Source organism: Diadema antillarum, unplaced genomic scaffold (genome assembly GCF_040938485.1).
Source record: "Diadema antillarum isolate AM-2024a unplaced genomic scaffold, OU_Dant_1.0 scf00000134, whole genome shotgun sequence".
In the NCBI taxonomy this organism is placed as follows: domain Eukaryota; kingdom Metazoa; phylum Echinodermata; class Echinoidea; order Diadematoida; family Diadematidae; genus Diadema; species Diadema antillarum.
Window position 1 is genome coordinate 342,512 of NW_027271023.1, and position 10,710 is coordinate 353,221.

Below are 10,710 nucleotides of genomic sequence, written 5' to 3' on the forward strand. Positions count from 1 at the left end.
ACCTGTTCCCGCGTATTTTCACTCTTCTATACTCAGTTGTTATTCCATCCTTTTATGAAAAAGGGAATGCAGAGATCAATTCAAATTAAATCAAACAAGATCAATCAAACTTGAATATGGTGTAGAATTGTTTTATTCCTCTGTCAAGTCCCATAAACCACACTTGAATAATGAAAAAAGGAATACCCGCATACTTACAACAGATATACAGAAAATATTAGGGCGCAATTTCTCACCTATATCATCACTTAGAGTGTTCAGGTTAGCAAGGTCATCCTGAAATGAAGTGCTGGCATCTACCAGGTAGTAGAAATCCAGCGGGGAAGATTCGGCATGACGTACGGACAGCTCAAGCCTCGCCGTTGCACCTGCCATAGTTGCAACGACAAGAATATAATATCTTATCAAACGTACACTGTGACGCGTTAACACCTCATATAACTACTAGCATCTTAGCAGCGTTTGGAGACACTGTGGCTCTATCAAAATCAGTATAGGCCCTACTCTTTTACTTATGCCGAAACGTGCTGTTAGACTTATCACGAGTTCTTAGTACCTAAAGCAATCACTTAATACTTGTGCCACGACTAGGTCTCAAGCTCAAAATCATCAATTTACGCATAATAATCATACACAAGGAAAACAGCAACATTTACTAAAATGTGTATGCATAAATACACGGAGAACCAGCAGCTAGGTCCATATAATGTTAAAAGAGTTCGATCTGAACCTTGGGGTTAATGAACCTTTAATGAACACCGAACTTTGGTAAATAACGAGACTTATTTCTTTTTCGGATTGACGAACCTTCGAAATAGCAAACGTGCAACCTACACTCCGAGGTCGTCACCCTTTACATATAAGCACAATGCTCATTGCTGATACTCAGTATAGTCTCCTCCAGTTGTACCTCGAAAATTGTGACTCAATTAATGTGTACACGTATACCACCCTAGATGCTTGATGAGTAAGTTTAGTTTTCACTGATTTTGTCATATTATGATAGCTGAATTGTCATCGATCCTTACACTTTTTACGTGTAAAGTGGACAAACAAAACAAACTAAGCCGAACTGAACTAAACACACAAATACACGCACACACAAACACACACACACACACACACAGAGAGCAACCGAACAATATTATTTTTTCTTAAATCTGCAATGATGAAAAAAATGCATGAAACCTATTTTTTACTTTCAATGTTCAACACAGTCATTTTAGATTCCCTGGACGAATCCTGACTGACATTTCTAAATTGGGTGCCTTCAGGCAGAAGCCCCTTCATACGTCCATGCCATGCATGCATGTATGATACCGCAAAATGTTGCTGAGGCGAGGGTACCTCAAGCAGATCATAATTGTGTTACTATAAGCCTTGAAAGTGGGGTCGTGTTCTTGCTCGGACCACCTTCACTTTTCATTTTCGAAAAGTCAAAAGTCAAAAGTAAACCTTTGAAACGTTATGCAACATTAATTTTGTACAAGTGTTATTTCTGTGGTATTGATTGTAGGTATTACATTTTCAATAGAATCATATAAAAAGGTTGCCTTCGAATATATTACATGAAAATTAAGAAGGCAAGAAAGTGGAAAAAACACAAAAGATAAAGAAAACCTTGACGATGAAGAGCCTATAATTCATGCAGACGCCGACGTAGACGTGCAATATTTGACTTTAAGGACGCGTAGAATTTTCGTACAATGTTATCATTCGTCAGGCAGGAGGCACGCAGCCAAATGGCAGTCTTAATTGTTGTCAGTCCGTTTACAGACTGTTCACCAAAATTTAATCCGTGAACAACACCGAAACATCGCCTTCACCTTTCCTCAGCCTCAGATTCACTTCCTGGGGAGTGATCTGCACAAGATCGTCTGGAAAGGGAGAAGACCTGTCCGTTAAGGGTAGACTCTGAAGGAAGAGAACGCGAAATCAGTCATTCATTCATCTATAGACATGATTGATCATTGCACCTAATTTCGTGTAAAACTAAATAAATTGATGTACAGATACATACATTAACTGATAAATAACAATAATATAGATACAATAAGAATCGGTACACTTTTTAAATCGATAGCTAAATGGATTGACACGCGACGGCATACACATAGGCATAAAAATGAATTTACACATTGTAGATAAGTCCATATAAGAATGCAAACGCAATATTCTTAAGTAAGCAGAGTGATGTAATGAAAATAAAAATTGTACCAGACAATCTCTTAAAAGCAAATGTGACAACTATCAAAATAGATGATTGCCAATGTGTCATACGCAAACAAGAATAAATAAAACTGCAGAAAACGATGCTAATTTACGGGTGCTACTGCGAATTGTTCTTTAAAAAATGTATATAGAAGTGGGCTCTGCTAAGGTCTTGGTCATATCTTGCTCTAGAGCTTCTACATAAAATGAACTCTGACGATGCTATGAGAAGCACAGACCTGAAATCTGCCCTGAAAAAAAAAAATAAACGGAGTAATACTCGGAAGATTCCGCAAAAGAGTCTCGTTTTATATTGGGCGTCATTGCCCCTGGACTCAACTGTGTACGAGCACTCACGCTCTCTGGGGTCATCCCACAGGCTCGACGCCCAAATGAGTCATACGGCCCACCAGCCCGAAATTGAAAAAAAAAATGTCCAGAAGTCATACACCCACAAGCTAGACACCAATTAAAACATGCCTATCAGCTAGACACTGTATAAGTAAATAAGACTCATGAGTTCGACACTAGAGGAAACGGTCCCACGAGCTCGACACTGTACGAGTAAGCCCTGTGATGTAATAATGATAATAATATGAAATATTTATATAGCGCTTAATATAATATGTTTCGAAGCGCTTTACAATAATCAAAACAAACAAACAAACATATAAATCAGCTTCGAATACAAATAATCAACTATACATAATCATCAGTTCTGTTCTAAAATAAATGGGTTTTAAATTTCTTTTTGAAACTGCCATTTGAGGTGGAGGACTGAATGTAATGTCAAGCTCGACCTTTTCTTTTTAGAGTCCAGTCATTGCCAGTTCATGGGCCTTATCTTCCTACTACCTAGCTCCAGGAAGGTATGTGTCGTGGGCCTATAGTAGTTGATATCGAGCTCGTAATCCGTCTTTACTCAGTGTCTGGCTCGTGGGCTCTATGACTCGTGGGCTGTGAGACTCGTGGCTGTCGAGCTCGTGACGAGAACCCACACCATCTTCTACAGTACCTTGCGAATTTCCACTCTTGTCGCCTCTGGTCCATGTCCACCACGACAACCGGCCAAACTGAGGTTTTCACTCGTGTCGCAGCGGTGCCCATGGAATTCCTTTTTTAATGACAATCAATGAAACAAAGCTATATGGAATAAAAGAACAGTCGCTTTTCATGGATAATACAGAGCGAGACTGAATTGAACCACCGAATGCTGCACAATTTTACCTGCAAAGCGAGACCGTGGTAAACCTTATTTAGACTTTAAGAAGCACACAATGAAAAATTTCTTCGTAACTATACCAGCATGCATGGTTATAGAGGGAAGAGTTTTTGAAATCGTAATTATCGTAACTGCTTCGTAATTGTGACCATGCATCACACACAGCCCCATACAGTTTTTGATGATAATATGTAGCCAACTTAAAGAGATGTTCCCAGTCCATCATAACAAATCAAATTTTATTGGAATATTACTTTTCTGCAAGGGAGTTTAAGGTTAATGGTCTATTCAAATTCAGCATAGGCCATCCTTTATTGCGTGCGAAAAAGGACTTTTGACTACGTGGAAAACGATGTGATTATCAGATGAAACAAATATACACTAACGGTCTTTCTTTTTATCACCAGGTCAAATCGTAAAAACGACTGTTTATTGTAGGCCTATTCATACAGTTCTATCATTCATTCATTTTCCATTTTTCTTCTTTTTTCATTTATATGGAGTTCCCATATTTTTACTCATATATGTACTCACATACTTCATGTTTGGTGAGCAGACAAATTGATACAGGGAAAAAACAACTGTCAAAACACTAACCTATTATAAAGGCTAAGCTTGTAGTCTTTGATTGTTTATGATTATTTCCATTCCCACTATAAACTCAACCAATGCTACGTTTGGTATGGTTTTGTGATGTAGGATCACGTAAAAAAAACAAACAAACAAAACTCAAGGATTGTCAAGAGGTGTAGATGATTTTCCAATGCCTGCATCATCGTCCATTCTAATGAATTCAACAAACATATTTCACCTTGACATACAATCACAATATGCGGGTACTTTCAAGCCCCTCTCAACCACCTCCCCTAGAAATCACTGCTACATTATTACAACTCTAATATTCATCTCATAATGTGAAGAGATGTGAATGATAGTGTATACAGGTCTAGGAGACTAGCAATGAGAAAGATAATAGCCCCAGATACGGTTGTAGCCAATATCACTACTATTGTGAAAACATGCGCAATTTACAGCGCTCTTATATCTCGTATTTCGATTTCAGTGAAACTTCCATCATTCAGCGCGTTTTGTTTTGTTTTATTTAAATGTAATTACATATTTTCTGTAGATTACCTGGCACGTTATCCTAATTTTCCATTGGATATACGACATAAACCAGACTTTATATCGTCAGTTCTTCCTGTACAAACAGAAATTTCCAGTTTTTGTTGCAATTGTTTGATCTCTATTTGCATGTTTAAGATTGTAATTTGTGGAACACAAGCCCAAATCTCCATTTGTGGAACACAAATCGTGATTGAACACTTGAAACATGAAAATGATATAGATATATACAACTCTGCATACACCCTTAGTGAGACAGTTTACGGAAATTGTGTAGCCTATACTGCGCGTTGTCAGCAGTAGGCTAAAGCAGGAATTGAATGATGGGATAATAGAATGTATAACGTGGCGGAAACACAAACTTCTCTACTTAAGGTCTTGTGTCCACTTACTGTAGTAGGTAATCATATTACCATTTTTTTGTCTCCCCATAAGAAGAGAACATCTAAATCGATGTATATATATGGTGTTTCACTTTAGCAGAAGGTGAAATACATTGCCATCACTATACTCACATGATCAGTGCACCATACACACTGCAGGTCTGTTTGGATGCATTCTGCGCAAGTTTTAGCCTGCAAACACAGAGTGGTGTTGAATGGCTGGTCTGTGGTAAGATATATGTAAGCATAAAAGTATGAGATATCTACGAGCTAGGAAAGCCAGAACCTTCACAAAGGAAATATAGGGACTCTAAAGTCAAATCATAGTACTGTGCTAATGGGCCTATATCATTAAAAGACAAAAACAACAACAATAACAAGATCTTATATCCGGATCATTAAATACTACTGACCTATTAATTTCTTTTACTATCCAACGGACTTATTCTGGTCTTGCAACTGATTGACAAATTGCCCTGCATCGACGTAAATTTCATGAATTTGAATTATCCTGGTCTGGTTTGAATTAAAATGTCAGCAAAATCCATGCACAATTTTTCAAGTATAGTATTACTTATAGTATTAGTAGTATTACTAATAAAGACACACCTCCTTTAGTTCGTGTGTCTTTAACAATGACACTTACTCTTGAACAGTGCAACTTATACAACTTCTTACTAAATTTTATTGGTCTCTTTACGGATTCACTCTGAATTAAAGTCAATTGTCAAATTCCAAAATTGTCAGATTAAAGTCAACTGTCAGATTCCAATGTCAATTAGGGTATGTAGGCCCTATATAAATATGTGCACATATTTTAATATGCCAATTCTCTTTGATTCTAATTATACGTCATTGTACATAAACAAGCCACTTATTCTTATGTTATTTTGTTCAATTGCAGCAGTTTTAACATGATTCTCCTTATTGAACTGTGATTGATCGATTTGCCATGTGAGCATATGTCCCATGATATCAAATGTCTATTTTGTATGGTAAGCTTAAAGGGGGATATGGTGGTAGATAAAAAAAAAAATATTGATGTGGAGTAACAGACTTCCGATTTGTGCAGCTAGTTCATTTCCGTTGTAAACAGCTAAGGATCAAGAGTTCATTTCTGGGAAATTTCCGGGTTACATTTCTGACCTTCGAAGAATTTTAAAAACATAATCATGAGCCCACAAAATGTCAAAGTCTGTAATTGTCATCCAACGATGACGGCACTGAAATTTAAACTTTTGAACGAATTGTACGATTTTCCTCAAACTTCACTGTTATATTCTATTGATATTGGAGCATTTGATACTCAATCCATAGTAATGAATAACAGATGATAATGTCTGGGGTTACATTCATTTAGTAGATCTCGCCAGAGTACTGAATAGTCAAGATACCGTACACACAAGTAATAACCGGTTTCACGCATAGAGCTTGCGAACGATGAAAACGACCAGAACTTGGACAACACCCCACTCAGTGCTGCCGTTTATAGGTCTCTTAACATACGTTCACACGAGTGTGTTAAAAACGAATTGAGTACTATCATATACATTGTAAGGCTCGACACTAACATGTTTCTCCGGTGGCCTGTTCGGGCAACTAAAATCTTCGAATCAAAATTTTGATGGCTGGTAAAAGGAAAGTAGTGGCCCCAACTAAAAGGAAACATAAGATTTCATTTTGAATTTCAGCTGCCCGATCGGGCCATCAAAAGTCAGTTTGTTTTTGTTTGGTGGCCGGACATCAATTTTTAGTGGCCCCGGGCCACCGAGCCACCACTAATGTCGAGCCGTACATCATGGTATAGGTCTAACCACGCATGGAGGTGTACCTCCCAGCTCTAGAACTTACTAGTATGTATTCTTAAATACGGGCGGCAGAACGTTTTTAATGTAGAGGTTCTGGCTCGGAGAAAAAAAAAAGGGGGGGAGGGATCAAGGGTGGAGCTCATTTATTCAAGTGTCAGTCCTCTCCCCCGCGCCTCCTTCACTCTCTCAACCCCACCCTATCCCATCCCCTTTGAAAGTAATAGAACTCTCAAAAGTCTTTTTTTTTGGGGGGGGGGGGGGTTGTACTTTTTTTTAGAGCCTTAGGTGTGTATGTCACGTAGTGCCTTCAGTCGCCCCTGTAAAAGAGCCAGTCCTACTGGAAACTATAGTGCTACAGATACTGTCATGATTTCCCTTTAAATAGTACATTGTACTCACCTTGGCCAGAACAGCATGAAAGGGTGATAGTAACCAAGAACAACGCACCCGTAGCTATTCGAGTTCTCGTCTCGATTGTCCGAGCCATGTCACCTGGCTTTTATAAGCAGTGCGTTATGATTACAGTAGACGTGTAATAGCACGATTGCCCACAAAGAAAGACTGGCATCAGATCACTGTGGCTGAAGTTTTCTACCAAAATGTGGTCGTTCAGTCGGAAACGCGCCGTTTATTTGACCTACTGCAACATGATACATGCCGAGAAAGGTATACACCTGCTTCTGTTATTACTATTTCTACTCAAGGTGAATTATGTCTGTGAGGAAGCATGGATAAACCTTGGACAAGGTATATCGCGCGGAAGGGCGGAAATTCGTCGAGCTTCCGATGCTGGTTTATCATGCTTCAGTTTATATGCCAGTATGATAGATTGAATCATATCCCATTTTCTTCTTCAAAACAAAAACAATTCAGGAATCCACCTAGTGCAATAAACGGACAAGGAACAATCACACACACACACATACACACACACACACACACACGAGCGCGCACGCACTTACACACACACACACACACACAATAATTATACAATATTAGATAACAGCGTAATACCATATAACATAATGATATATTGAATGTGACATGATTATCATATGATATGATTTCATAAATAATCTATGATATTATGATGGAAATGAGATATTAGATGATACATATCACACACTCCTAAAGCCAGGTTCAAGGATTAAGGGACGTCTTAGAGGTACACCAAATAGAAATCATGATTTGATTACACTGTACTCTGCAAATACAGAATATATTTCTTCAAGATCAGGTCAGTAAGTAATGTCTCTACACTATGATCAGGGCGATATGCTGATTGGTGGTTATCAAAAAAAAAAAATCATTCTCCTGCACAAGTAGTCTCGTAGGCGTTAGAAGGAAACATGTTCCGTGACTTTGCTAACAAACAGCAGGTCTGAATTAAATTGGTCGATTATTGTATAACATATTCTTATCTAAATGAGGTCTTTTAAGGGTTGTGAATATCACCGCTGTTTTCAATTCGTGTGGCACAACACCTGCTGCAAAACTGGCATTGATTATGATCGTAGTGGCAGAGGCCGTCATTGATACACACTTTTTAATCAGATCTATACAAAAAAGGTCGAATACACATGGCTTATTTAGAGACTTCATAATTATATTCTCTCAGTTGCAGCGGCCGGATAAAATGAGTCTAATAAACATTGAAGTAGTTGCAACTTCAGCTTCAGTTTTAACCTTACAGACGCATGGTGAGGACAAGCGAATATTCGCTCTTATCCAAGAAAACCTGATAAAACTGGTCAGCCAATTCTTTGTCTATAACACTTTTTTTTTTCTTTTTGGTTAAAGAAGGTGGTACCATGCTACCATTGCTGTCATCACTGCAACGATGAGGGCAGCATGGCTTGATGGACTGATTGATCCCTTGGAGGTATCAAGGTATAGTGGATAGACCCTAAATTAACAAATAACGTTTGTTACGTGGTGAATCATAATAGGCTTCCTTGATGGTATTCTGTGCGTCGGTAGAGCGTTCTAAGGTGACAAGCTCATTCCGGCATAACAATGTGGATTCAACAAATGTAGATATTAGTGACACACGCTGTGTATAAGTCCGAGGGAATTGACAATCACTGAAAAGTTGGCAAATTTGACTCCTCAAGATGAGGTCACAGCCATGTGCTGCCCTCTATAGCTGGAGGCTCTGCATCAATTTATGATTCAACTACAGCCTACAGAATAACAAATTTCTCAACTCAGTCAATAAACGTTTTTAGCTATAATTTTGCGATAGCGACAAAAAAAAAAGGAAAAAAAAAAGAGAGAGCCGATTTCAAAGTCGTCTTTGGACTCTCACAATAAAGAAAAATAGCAGCTGCTCGATTGAATTGAAGAGCGCAACAACTCATTTAACATTAAAAGACAAAACACAGTGATGCTCGATGATTGTAATAAAACGTGTCCACTCGTTATCATTTTTGTCTTTGAGGCCATTCTAATCGTACCTTAATGAAAATGCAAATTATTCGAAAGAGTTGCGCTGACAAATCAAAAAAAAAACAAGAGACCCGCGGGTCTAGCGCTCACCTGAGTATCGCAAGTTCACCTTTCACGCAGTCACTAATCTAAATTATTCACAGCTCTACCAAAATTTGACCAGGCATTCTGAAGTAGAAGATGAAAATGTACAATAAGGGCCCAAATTTTTAAAGATAATTTGGGGAATTGGGGGCCCCCTGGGGCCCTCTGGGTGGGGCATGGTGCCCATTTTGATAAATTGAGATCCTGACCCCCTAAGGATGCTACCTGCCAAGTTTGACGAAAATCTATCATGAGGTTTTCAGGAAGAAGATGACAATGTACGATTCAGGCCCCCATTTGGACCTTCCTAACCAACCCCCCCCCCCCCACCCCTGCCCCCAAGAGGGGCACCCCTGGATCTCCTATGAACAAACTCGAAACTACAGTCATTAATGTACTCACTCATAGTATTATCTTAGCTGTATAACTTCTGATTCTAGAGAAAATTTTTAACGATTCCTTCATTTGGGGGGTTTGGGCCCCCCTGGGGGCCCCCTGGGTGGGACATGGTGCCCATTTTAACAAATTGAGATCCTAACCCCTTAGGGATGCTACCTGCCAAGTTTGGTGAAAATGGGTCATGGGGTTCTAAAAAAGAAGATAAAAATGTACAATTTAGGCCCCATTTTACCCCTCCTCACCTCCCTCCCCTGGGTCCCAAGGGGGGCACCCCTGATTCTGCCATGAACAAACTTGAAACTGCAGTCATCAATGTACTAACTCATAGTATTAACTTAGCTCCATCACTTCTGGTTCTAGAGAAGAAGATTTTTAAAGATTCCTTAATTTTGGGGGATTTGGGCCCCCTGGGGGCCCCCTGGGGGCCCCCTGGGTGGGGCATGGTGCCCATTTTAACAAATTGAGTTCCTAACCCCCTAGGGATGCTACCTGCCAAGTTTGGTGAAAATGGGTCATGGGGTTCTCAAGAAGAAGATGAAAATGTACAATTTAGGCCCCATTAGAACCCCTCCCCACCCCCCTCCCCTGGGTCCCAAGGGGGGCATCCCTGATTCTGCCATGAACAAACTTGAGACTGCAGTCATCAATGTACTAACTCATAGTATTAACTTAGCTCTATCACTTCTGGTTCTAGAGAAGAAGATTTTTAAAGATTCCTTAATTTTGGGGGGTTTGGGCCCCCCTGGGGGCCCCCTGGGTGGGTCATGGTGCCCATTTTAACAAATTGAGTTCCTTACCCCCTAGGGATGCTACCTGCCAAGTTTGATGAAAATCGGTCTTGGGGTTTTCAAGAAGAAGATGAAAATGTAAAAAGTTTACGCACGACGCACGACGGACGACGGACGACGGACGACGGACGACGGACGACGGACGACGCACGACGGACGCCGGACGAAGGGCGATCGCAATAGCTCACTTGAGCCTTTGGCTCAGGTGAGCTAAAAAAAAGAATGTGAAGTAGGCCTACGTA

The 10,710-nt window shown here is 39.6% G+C and overlaps 1 long non-coding RNA gene across 1 annotated transcript; it reads right to left on the bottom strand.

The window, feature by feature from the left end:
- Positions 1-276: 276 nt before the first annotated feature.
- On the bottom strand, positions 277-3,276 carry LOC139720868 (uncharacterized). Its single transcript, XR_011710190.1, has 3 exons — positions 3,227-3,276; positions 1,827-1,914; positions 277-368 (listed from the first exon to the last, which is right to left on the bottom strand). It is a non-coding gene; the product is annotated as an uncharacterized lncRNA (long non-coding RNA).
- Between the last annotated feature and the right edge of the window lie 7,434 nt (positions 3,277-10,710).